This window comes from Brachyhypopomus gauderio, chromosome 6, assembly GCF_052324685.1.
Source record: "Brachyhypopomus gauderio isolate BG-103 chromosome 6, BGAUD_0.2, whole genome shotgun sequence".
In the NCBI taxonomy this organism is placed as follows: Eukaryota; Metazoa; Chordata; class Actinopteri; order Gymnotiformes; family Hypopomidae; genus Brachyhypopomus; species Brachyhypopomus gauderio.
In genome coordinates, this window is record NC_135216.1 from 7,819,066 (window position 1) to 7,831,536 (window position 12,471).

At 43.9% G+C, this 12,471-nt stretch overlaps 1 protein-coding gene across 2 annotated transcripts in view; it reads right to left on the reverse strand.

Moving 5' to 3' along the window:
• Positions 1–5,653, reverse strand: part of gabbr1b (gamma-aminobutyric acid (GABA) B receptor, 1b) — a 68,450-nt gene extending 62,797 nt beyond the window's left edge. For both annotated transcript variants that reach the window (XM_077008428.1, XM_077008427.1), the window contains exon 1: positions 4,878–5,653. The gene's annotated coding sequence lies outside the window, so the exon portion shown is untranslated. The remainder of the gene's footprint in view (positions 1–4,877) is intronic.
• Positions 5,654–12,471: the final 6,818 nt, after the last annotated feature.

Sequence of the window (12,471 nt, forward strand, 5' to 3'; positions counted from 1 at the left end):
TGATTGAATCCTGAGACTCTGCCTAATTCACTCACATACTCAATCATTCTCTCTCTCTCTCTCTCTCTCTCTCTCTCTCTCTCTCTCTCTCCCTCTCTCCCTCTCTCCGCTGATCCCCATCTGTTCTTTAGCTCTTGCCCTTCCTTGCCGTCTCCCACTTACTGACTACAGCCCGGGACACAAACCCCATTGTTTGCACTCAACTGACCCAAATCAAAAGCCTTTAGAGCAGACAGCCAGCGTTTCGGCGGCACGCAGCCCTGGGACGGGAGTTCTCCCCTCAAACGCTGACAACGTGTGGCAGCCCTGTGTCCCTCGCACCAAGCCAGTCATAAATCAGCACTCCAGAGGTAGAAAATACACCAAAGCCTATTATCATCCATTCTGAGGGCATAATGCTGAACAAACCGCTGCATCTCTGTGCAGACTCTGATAAGAGGCCCCATCCGTGGCTAACATTGCTGGCCAGCCATATTAATGAAAACCCCATATTGAGCAAGCCACAGGTACTTAGTGAGAATGAACTGATATGAAATGGTTTGACAAAATGCCAAATATCCTGAAGGGGTTTCTGGGTATTTTTATGTTTTTTTTTTCATTTTTTTTTTTCTTGCTTGAGTCATGAAAATTATTCAGCAATGCTCAAGGGATCCTTTGATCGACTGGACACGGTATGGCGACAGGGTAGCAACGGGGCATCTGGGGTTTCGCGTGACTGAAAAATCACAGTTACAGTCATGATGGGTTGAAAAAAAAACAAAAACAAAAGCAAACCTCATGTTCTTCATCGCCACTGTGACAAAGGTAGAGTCTGGAGTTAAAGGCTGTCTCTAGGCGCAGCCTGTGAGGCAGTCTCAGCCCCGCAGGCGGAGGGGTAGGGGATGAACACATAGTTCAATCAGCCCTGCCCCTGGAGCCGTTCCTCACCACTGAGTTTTGAATGCATTATTGTCTGCTACTTTCATTTTTGCTCTTCTCCACAAAATGAGAAAATAATAATTGTGCAGTGAAGGATCTCTAAAGCACAGAGTTCCTCGCTGACAGAGAAGGCGGCCTGTCTTCTAACACAAAGGTAATGTTTCTGTTCATTCAATGCTTAAAAAGAGTTTTTTTTTATCCCAGTGTAGTTTTTGGTCATAATTCTCATAAATAATGTTCTCATTATTTTTAGAATAACTAAATGCATTGTGTATGTGTGAGTGTGTGTGTGTGCGTGCGTGTGTGGTGTGTGTGTGTGTGTGTGTGTGTGTGAGAGAGAGAGAGAGAGGAAGAGAGAGAATAAGAAAGAAGGAGACAGAGCAAGCAAATGTAGTTCTTGAATAAAACATTTATAGAAATCATGTTATGTCATAACTGATACGTTTATTTCCACTTTAGTTCATAATAGAGATCCTTAAAAGATCTTGCACAGAAAACAGAGATGTCTGATGAGATGATGGTCGTCCTATTCTCCATAGACGCTCTGATCACTCTGATTGATGTAATGACAGGGAAGCCGTGGACTCTGGACTCAACTGCAGCTTCACAAAATGCAAAAAATATATAGCAGCAAATCAGAGCTACTAATAACCAAGAGCTTCCCCTGTGGTTTTTCATACTATGAAATGTAATAAAGCGCGCACCTTAACTGATAAGGTACATCCAATACATTACTCTAATGCATGCAGTTACATAAAAAAAATATGAAAGTTTAAACTGCCATATTTAGACCGGATACCTGGTCATAGATTAAGCCTAGAACTAAATCGCTAATTGTGATTTAACACTGGACATCCTTTTTAGAGTAGGACTAATCCAGGTGTGGGACCATAGAAATGTTCTTTCTTCTAGTAATTCACAAAGATAAAATGACCTGTACTAGCAATGGGACAGAAGTGGCAGTAGTAATCTCATGGTTGACCTAAAGAATCTCACAAAACATATGCAGACATGGAGTCAATCTATTTTAGAAATATTTCTCATCATATTTATAGAACTTTTTTTATCATATTGTCCATATTAATTTCCATAGCAAAGATGTAATTTGTTTGTGACAACTGAATACTCATGTAGTGACATTGTCACTAATTAGGGTCCCATCAAACAGAGAGGAAACGCACAACTAGAAAGTGTGAGACTTAAAATTCAGACATGTTGAGTGTGTGTAAAAGCAAGTGATATCGACAGACAAACAGACAGAGGGCCCTGCAGGAGGTGTGTGTGTGTGTGTGTGTGTGTGTGTGTGTGTGTGTGTGTGTGTGTGTGTGTGTGTGTTTGGATGGTGAGGTGCGGGAGAGAGAGGTGCATGTGTGTGTGTGTGTGTGTGTGTGTGTGTGTGTGTGTGTGTGTGTGTGTTTGGATGGTGAGGTGCGGGAGAGAGAGGTGCATGTGTGTGTGTGTGTGTGTGTGTGTGTGTGTGTGTGTGTGTGTGTGTTTGGATGGTGAGGTGCGGGAGAGAGAGGTGCATGTGTGTGTGTGTGTGTGTGTGTGTGTGTGTGTGTGTGTGTGTGTGTGTGTGTGTGTGTGTGTGTGTGTGTGTGTGTGTGTTTGGATGGTGAGGTGCGGAAGAGAGAGGTGACGATCTCATCAGAGTGCTGTGTGTTTTTAACCCCCTCCAGGCTGCAGTCCAGGAGCCGTGTGTCAATCAGAGACTCCATTTACCTGCTGGGTGCAGCAAAACACCACCCTAAAGCACCTCCGCCTGCCAGTCACCAGCAGGGTGTCTCTCCACAGTCCTGCATCGCTTACAAACTCAAACTAGAGGGGTGAGGAATGAGTCAATTAGCCTGTCCATCAGGGGGAAGATTTCAAGCCTGCTTCTTTGTGACTGTAATGGCCGGAGTTAATCCGAAGCTGGCTACTATATTCTCCACACTCAGTTCTCCTTCAGTTACCAGTCACTCACTGAGGATACCCTCTGCCCTCTCGGCTGTATCCTGAGTTATCTTCCCAATGTGTCATGTCTTTTTCAGAGTGTGTGTGTGTGTGTGTGTCAGAGAGAGAGAGAGAGGGAGAGAGAGAGAGGGAGGGAGAGAGAGAGAGAGAGAGAGAGAGAGAGAGAGAGAGAGAGAGAGAGAGACTCAACAGAGGAAAGGGATTCTAACTGCTGAGTGATTGCATCTTGTCACCCTGGAAAAGAATAAGTCAGGGATTTTTGGCACACCCTACACTCACAAGCCACTTCAAGAAAAATACCGACCTGATAGGTGTAGGTGTACAGTTACAGACTAGAGACTGTATCTGTTGCCATGGATAGTTGGTGTTATTCCATCCTTTAGACTTTCATCAATGGTCAGTTGCTGACCTCAGGATTGCTGCAGCCTGCACCAGCCCGTTGGGGCTCCCTTAACCAAACGATGATACTGACGCAAGTAAAAACCCCAGCAAATGTCCTCCTTAGAAAGACAAACATTCTTACAAGCCGATGAATGAACTCTGAACTTTGCACTGGCGCCGTTTGGTCTGTTGGATCCGTGTTACAGACACGCTACATGTGTGTAACTGTTTTCTCACATATCTCAAATAATGCATACAGTATGAATGATTAATTGATAAGCACTTCTGCCTAGATTTCAAGGATTTTGACTATTTCAGCTACACCTGCTCCTGTTGCATCGTCTGGAGCCCATGTGTGCTCATTTTTCTCTCTCCTGTGGCTACACGAATACAAAATTAATCATTTTCTGTTTGAGGCTCTGGATCAAGTGTATAATGCCCTGTCAGCAGATACCTATGAACTGAATACCCCATTATACATTAATCCCCTAATTAAGGGAGTTTGTTAGCTCACTGCTTTTTCCCATGGGCTTTGATTGGCTGAGGAATAAACACATTCATTGCACGAACACTAATTAACCTCATTTATACTCGGACACGCTTAGCTTGGAATTAAGATACTTTAGCAGAAATAAACCATCACATATGTTGCATATCAACCATACTGTACATGTAGCCAAGTATGCACCTGTTCAAAAACATGTCATCGACATCAGACACGGTTCGTGTACATAACCAAATAGAGGCTAAGTTGCCTGACACAAGCAAGCATACAAGAGTAACTCATTCAACACAAAATAACAGCAAATCACAGATTTGATTTTTGTATATAAGACAAACCCCAAGTATGCCATTTCTGTGATATCCATTATCACACACACACATACACACACACACACACACACACACACACACACACACACACACACACACACACACATACACACACACACACACACACACACACACACACACACACACACACACACACACACACTTTACAAGACTATGCAACCGGCAGTTGGCATGCTTGTTTTTTCACATTCTCCAACAATACTTTTTCTTCCTTAATATCTCTATACCGCCAGCTTCAGTACCACGGACAGAGACACAGTCGGATAAGTCAAACACATTACAAACCCATAGATAAAATCAAGACACGCTACAGGTGTAGAACTGAGTGATCTGTTCGCTCTTCGTGTATGAAATTCTACACACGTTCCCATTCAGCGTTTGAAAATGCAAATATTGACGGTGGACACTGCAAACTTTAAATTTGATTAGAATCAACGAGAGAGAATAACGAAGGGAAAAAAAGATTCAAAAAATATTTCAGTTCAGCTCGACAAAATCCACAGACCTAATCAATTTCTATAACGGAGTCACCGTGCAGGGGAGATCAAATTAATGTTAGCGAGGAATCTGGAAAATACTGTGCTTGGAGATGACATTTAGTCTGGGCTACTGTCGCCGTCTTACTGTAAGAACATAGAAACACAGCGAAAATCTACTGCAGTCCGGGCGAATAAAAACCCCACCATTCACACTACAAAAGAAGGTACGACGCTCTCCCAAACCGACACCAGCGTATTTCACTTATGAATGCAAAAATATCCACTTACTTGGACGATCGGTGTCGGTTGGTACGTGTAAAAGATCCCAGAGAGAGGCTTGATATATCCAGAATGTATGCAGGAGATACAAGCCTTATGCTTGTATTGGCTCGAGTGATCACCGGGAAAAAAAATGCTCAAGCAAATGTTTCTTGCCCTGGTATCGAACGACTTGGAAATAAACTTCACAGTAGGCCAAATTTGGCACCGTGCGTAAAATTGCTTGTTATACAATTAATATTGCGCGAGGAAATGTTGCGGCTCGAGATGCAAAGATTTACCTTGCACGATGATTGCTGTCAACCTTCAAATAGATTAATAACAGTCAAATGTTTCGCGACATATAGAAGTTCCGATATTTATTCGCGGAGAATACAGTTGCTTTTCGATAAACGTATTGCTCGATTTAAACACATGACAACTGACAACAAATGCGATACCGCGAGCGCAAAAAAAAGCTCTGAGCGCGATTAGACGCAAACACAAATCACAGACAAGCACCCTTATCCAGTGAGATACTCACAAATACTAGACGCCAGCGTAAATTGCCATGTTTTCGTCGCCTAGGACTTGCAGGAGAAAAAGCCCTACAAATGTCGACAGCAAATTCCCGATCAGTAAAAAGTGTGTTTTTGTGCAGACAAATGAAGCTAGATCTGTTAAACAAGATAAGCCAGCGCGTGGGGGCGATGATATCAATCTAATGTAACGTTAATCCGGCGGAAAACGCGGTTAGAAAAAAACACACACACACGATATGCTACACGGGGGACGACGACAGATCACGGTACCTGGCTCCCTCTCCCCTCCTTCGGCTTGTCCTCTCGGTCCCTCGCTCGCTCACGACGTCACGGAGAGAGAGAGAGAGAGAGAGAGAGAGAGAGAGAGAGAGAGAGAGAGAGAGAGAGAGAGAGAGAGAGAGAGAGAGAGAGAGAGATGGAGAGAGAGAGAGAGAGAGATGGAGGAGAGAGAGAGAGAGAGAGAGAGAGAGAGAGACGAGAGAGAGAGACTCAACGGTACTCTTTCCCCCCTCTCTTCTGCAGTCACACACTACATGAAGACAGCGCTGGTAAGAATAGTGGGAATTAGAGCGCTCATTGGCTGACGGAAAGACAGATGGTGCGTTTACATCCTAGATAAATAGAGCAGACCTCCCCCCTACGCCGAGTTGATGGTTTTCAGGCACTAGCCAATGAAAGCTCCCCGACTCCAGTTCTCTCCCCTTCTGTAGTGTCAGTTTGATGTATGTAGTCATTCTATAAACATAATATAACCTACTTATTCTGTGTCGGCTTGGTGTTAGTAAGGTTTCTATGTGCTATTTTATTAGATGGTTCGACAAAGACCCATTTTGTACTGGAGCCCTTGTGTCACTGAAGGGATTAGCCGGTTTATTATTCATTATTTCTCTCGTTGGGTATAAAAGCCGTGCGCAGCGAGCGCGCATCTCTAAATCCCGTGGCTGCGTGCTTGGCAGCGAGAGGAAGCCGCGTGCTTGGCAGCGAGAGGAAGCCTGAGTCATGAAAGCTTAAAGGATATGTGAGTTTTCATCGAGCCAAACATTCGTCAAGTGATGCTGAGACGGCATGAAAATGTTCGATTACAGACTCCGTCAATCAGTCGGTCCCAGCGACACATTCATCAGCGGTCTCAAATCAGACGGGGTTTCGTTTCGTGCGGCCACTTTATTAGACATCTCTAATCAAGACTCGTAGGCGTGTGAAGAGGCCTACGAATTACTGAAGTAGAAAACAGCCGCTGTGATATACAGTCGGCCACCAAGCATATGAGGCTCTAGTGTTTTATTTCTGCAAATAAAGTTTTCATAAATAAAATGAAACGTTGGGCTATTAATATGCAATGTGTTCTTGCAGGAGTGCGATATAATCTGGATGAAGCATTGAGCGCTTTTTTTCCTCATGTGGAGTCGCTGTCTTGTTTAGCACAGGGGGGGGGGGTGCCCCCCTCCCTCCCGGAGTTCCTTTGTACATATACAAAGCCACACCGTGGCGTAAAACAATTTATATATACTCGGGTTCTGTCTCTTCACGGCGGGGAACATGCATTAGCACATGATGTACAGTATCACACAGTATGTTTCAATTATGGGTCTATAACCATTCGCTAAAAGCCAATTGTAACTCTCTCTCTCTTTACCTTATCACAGCAGTGGGCAGTCCGTCTCGTTTAGTCTCGTTTATTTGTTGATGCTGTTATGATTATTATCTTGTTTACACGTTGTATTTGCATATTTAATTTTCTGGAACTACACGTGAAGTTGCACAAATGTTTGCACAGTTTGCACTGAAGGACTATTCCGTTGGATACAGCACCACTGTGGTAAAGGGGTTTACACAATTTATGGTGTCAAAGCATGCGTTTAAATGAGTTAAATCTAGGTCTCTTGACTGATACATTTGTTTTCATATCCTAGACACATTTATACCCAAGCTGTGAATTACAAAACCCGTGATGCTATTAGTCTTTGACATTTATTTATTTGCAGACGACTAAAGAAGTATAAGGGGGGAAAAAAAGAGAAACATCACAGTTTCACGATGTCTTGTCGCTAATTAAACTAGTTTTCATCTTCCCAGGGGCAAGATGTGTTCTAAATGATTAGCATAGAAGGGCGGATAAAACGTATTTTCTCTGCAGTCGGGATCCATCTCAGAACCATGTGTTATGGGTCTAACTGGAGAAGCTCCGAACAGCCACCTGCTTCCATACGTCCTCCCTATGGCAGTGATTTACACAGATGGAGCACGCACGCTCCGTGGGCTTCTGCTGCTTATGACAGGACATTTTTCACAGATACATCAGCACTGCCGCCACCACAATTTGGCTTTTTTTCTCTTCTTTTCTGCTTCCTGCAAGCGTAGTCGGCTCCTGTAGCTTCAACCTTTTAATCCAATGGAGCCGTTGCTTGACAGGTGCGGATAATTAATTACCGAGTTCCCAACAAGGCAGCCTGTCTTCGCTCCGGGGCGGGTGAGCTAACCCAAGGAGGCAGACTCACTCCCATATTCAGAGCTGCAAAGCTGAGTCATACACACGTCCGCCGCACCTCCGCCAGCTGCCCGGGCTGTGGAGCCCAAGACTCTTCATCACACCTGCCTGCCACTATTTCCTGGTCGTGATCATGCCGAATTACCACGCTCCTGACCCGAATCGAGGGCCAAAGGCCCCGGATTAGGAAGACCATAACGCACAAAGGGCACGGGCCGATATTTTGATACAGTTGCACTGCTCAGAGAGAGCAGAAAAAGCTCCCTGCACTTCATTACCCTTTTGATGAGTAGCAAGACAGATTTAGAAATAGTACCAATAACGGTCAAACGATATGAAATAGCAAGGTCCTCAGAACAATCTCAACACAGAGGGTGCCATTAAAAGGGAAACAATCATACATGCTTAGAAGGTCTATGGAACAATGTTCGAAAATCTACAAACCAGGAAATCTCCAGGGGAAGCTTCATTCAATTACACAGCCCTCGTTTAGACATGGCTATGTGCAAAGCATAAAATACCATTAAAGCCTGTTTAATGTCAGTTGATTCACTTGAATGCTGTTTCAGTCCTGCATCTGTTTTTTTTTTGTCCTTTATTCTTAAGAATGGTGCTTGTGGACTCCAGAATAATCAAGAGTGCACGTCCCTCATGTTTGAAAGGCTAAGTACACTTGGCCTGTGAAAGATTTTGGACATCTTACTGTGTAGATACACATATACACAGAGGTGGGTCTCTAGGTGGATAAGGCTGGTGATTCTATTAACTGATAGATTACCACCTACTCAAATCAAACCAAATCACATCAAATGATGGAATCACTGTAAAAGAAAGCCTGTAATAGTTGCCGATGTTCATAAATGTACAAAGATCATAAGTGTTAAACACTACAGACATCCACCAGCAATGGACCAGATTAGCCCAGGTTCAACGGAAGACTTTGAGCCTTCACAAAGGAACAACATACAGTCAGAGGTTTAGATGCACAGACCAGATAATTCAGACAAGATTTTCTCAACAGCACAAACACCAAAGATCTTAATCTTCTCTAGATCACCAAATAAGGATCTAAAAGTCTGGACTTTTTGCCATAGAGAAAATCACAAAGTGTCACATTCCCAGACCCAGATTTAGTCTGTGATTAAGTCTACAAAACATTTCCAGTGGTGATTTGCCACTTGCACAGCAGTTTTACTGGGATTAGGCTTAGGGCATGTGTGAAAACATGTCATACACTGAAAAAAATAAAGCATTGGCTCAATGTAATAAAATTGAATTAATCAATCACACGAACTTTTTTTCATTGACTCAATCTAAAAAACTAAATTCATTTAGTCATGAATTTAGTTTTTTGGATTGAGTCAATGAAAAAAAGTTCGTGTGATTGATTAATTCAATTTTATTACATTGAGCCAATGCTTTATTTTTTTCAGTGTATGCAAATTCTAAGTATATAAAAGAATATTGGGAATACAATCCTATTATATACTAAAAATATAATAGATTCCTGTCCTAATATATACTGTACATTGTATTTGTTTACTGAATGGAAGTAAAAAAGTAATCTATTAGTTCAAGCTGCAGAAAGTCTTTCTTGTACTGCTGACCTATAACCAACGAGACGTGACAAACTTTCAGATGCTCCCTTGAGTGACTCAGATTCTACAGATCCCAGTGGATCCCTTCCAACAGACTATCCGTCAAGCCAAATATCACTCAGAGCAGATGACTTATCTCTGTCTGTCTGTTTCAGTATCCTCCCTCTCCATCTCTATTTCCAACCTCTCAGATTTGTCTCATGTCTTCCCACACGTTCCTTCTCCTCAATCCTAAACAAAGCTTTTGGTCAGTCACTTTCAAGATTGTTCAAACTGATCAAGTAAGTATTAAGAGGGGAAAGAAACAACAGCTCTGTCAGACCACACACTCCTTCGTTTTGCATCAAGCGTTATAACAGCAATCAAGATTTCACTTTTATTTTGTCACCTTTGTCTCCCTCCCCCGCACACCTCAACATTACATACTAAAATCCTCGGTGTGTAATTACCTCATGGCAACCACCCGAAGGCAAAAAACCTGCACAATCAGCTCCTGAAAACAAGAATTTCCATCTAATGGCCACCTAAAGGGAGTAGCTACTGAATCCAGCAATGTCCAGTGGAGTGTGTTCACCTCTCAGCCTGCCCTCACACTCTTCCACCATGTCCCACGCCCCAATGTCATCTCCGCTCTCTTCTGCCCCGACAGAAATCGTGCTCTGGTGCCAATTTCCAACCACTACACCGCACGCCAACTGTTTTGTTCCCGTCCACCATTACAATGATTACACGTTTCCCTCCTCATCCTCGTCTCCTCACTCTCCGCCTCCTCTGCCTTATCTCCCTGTGGCCGGTCCCTGGTTGCACTTCTATCTTCGTGCTTCCATTGAATAATTGAAGTCTGGACAGGGAGGATAATCTTCTCCTTCTCCCTTTTCATTAGCCGCACGTTCCCCCCTCTCTCGAGTGTTATCTGATCAATCTCAGGCAGCTCACTTCCCCCAGTGTGCTCCCTGGCCCCCTCATACATCCAAACCAGATATTAAAAGCACCAAGAAACCCTATAGCTGCTCATTTTCTTCCCCTTTGCGGTGTATCAGCAGAAGGGAAGTGAGCGAGGGGAATGGGACGAGGCCCGTTGCAGGACTCAGAAATATATTAAAAAGACTCCCAAGGGCCCTTCTAGGGAGCCATAGAAGCAGTGATGTCATGAGCCCCTTAGACAGAGGATTAGGATGTGAGACAGACAGCCATGAGGTGGAGTCTCATATAAAGCAAATGTCTATTATATTGGTCATGTAGCTTTAATCAAGACTGGTGAAGGTTCGAGAGAAATAAGCTTGGAAATATAGAAATGCACAAAAATGTAGAAAGCAAAAGAGAAGAGACGTGGATAGACTTTAAATTCAAGTTTTAATATCTTCAACTGTCCAATAAATTAACATTTACATCATTAATACATTAATATGATGAGTATTATTTACCTATATCACACTTCAATTGGACAAATGTCAAATATACAGAGAGCTTGATCAGTACAGCAGGACTTTATCTGACCAGGGCATTTATACTCTTTACAGCATGTAAACGAAGAGAAAAACATGTGCAGGTAAGTTAGCTATTCTTAGAAGAAAAGGAACTTTTAGCACAGTGCAGAGGGACAGAAAGCAGTGGGTCAGAGGACTAGAGACATCGATTAGCCCTGCCTGCTACCACTTCAATCCATTATAGACATTAGCAGGTACCTCCTCGTGCCCAAGCGCTCCGCTAATGCCAGTCATGTCATTATCTCATTCCAAAGACCATATCTGTAAACATGTATGTCATATAGAAACAATAAGACTGTTTAAAAATATCCAGCCGTCAAGTGTAATGTATCAATGTGGCTCAAACAGACCAAATCAAATAAGCACAGGCAAACTGTGGGAGTGGATATTACTCAGGGAGATGATGAATGCCGTGACAACTTTAAACACAAAGGCCGCACCTCTAGATAGTGATCCGATGATATCTGATGATAAACTTCACGCTTAGTAGGCAACATCACACACACACACACACACACACACCACACGCACACACGCACACACGCACACACGCACACACGCACACACGCACACACATACACACACACCTCCCTTTCTTCCAAAAACTCATAAGTCAAGCATCAAATCAGGACAAAATGGACAGCAACTACATACCATCTTGCAGAAATACATCATTCCAGTAATTTACATGTAAAGTTCAAGGTACTGAGTGGGGAAACCATGCACAGTGAGAAACGTGAAGGTATTAACGTAGGAGCATTAAAGAGCATCAGAATCAAGAAGCACAGATGGAAGAGATGAACCACCAAAGCACTTTCTCCCCTCTCTCTCTACCTTTCTCTCTCTCTCTCTCTCTCTCCTCCGTACGCAAGCTTTGAGGTACAGCACAGAGAAAATGGTCAGTGCAGCTGATACTATTTTTATCCCGAGATCCACAATGTGCTCTGGGATCTATTTTCAGTCCGTCAGTTAGACTGTATTTGCACTCCAGTCTTTTCTCCCAATATCTCCCCCCCCGCCTCCTTCCGTCTCTCTCCCGGTGACGGATTTGAGAAACAAAAGGGAGCGAGAGGATCAGAGCACAAGAACTACAATTCCCAGAGGACACGCTGAAATCCCCCCCGTTCTTCCTCATCGTCGTTCATTAATATTTAGAGGAGTATCAGATCGCCCTCCGCTCCGCTGCGGGTGTCACAACAGCGAGGTGTAGTCCTAATCTCACAACTCCGAGCAAGTTTCCGTTCTCCCTACAGCACCGTGTTTCTCTGCCCCATCACGGAGTACAAATGACGTCTGTCAGTGTTAGCGGCAGCTTGGTGCGGCCTTCTCGTGCAGGTTTTCACGCTCATCCCTTACACTCCCGCCACTATTACGTTTCCATTCGTGGCCGCGGGGAAGACAGCCAAGGCAATCGAGCTGTTCTGAGGAAGCGTCTGGACTGGTAAACCCCCCCCCCCCCCCCCCCCCCCCCCCCCCCCCCCCCCCCAGAACCCCCCCCAGCCCCCTAAA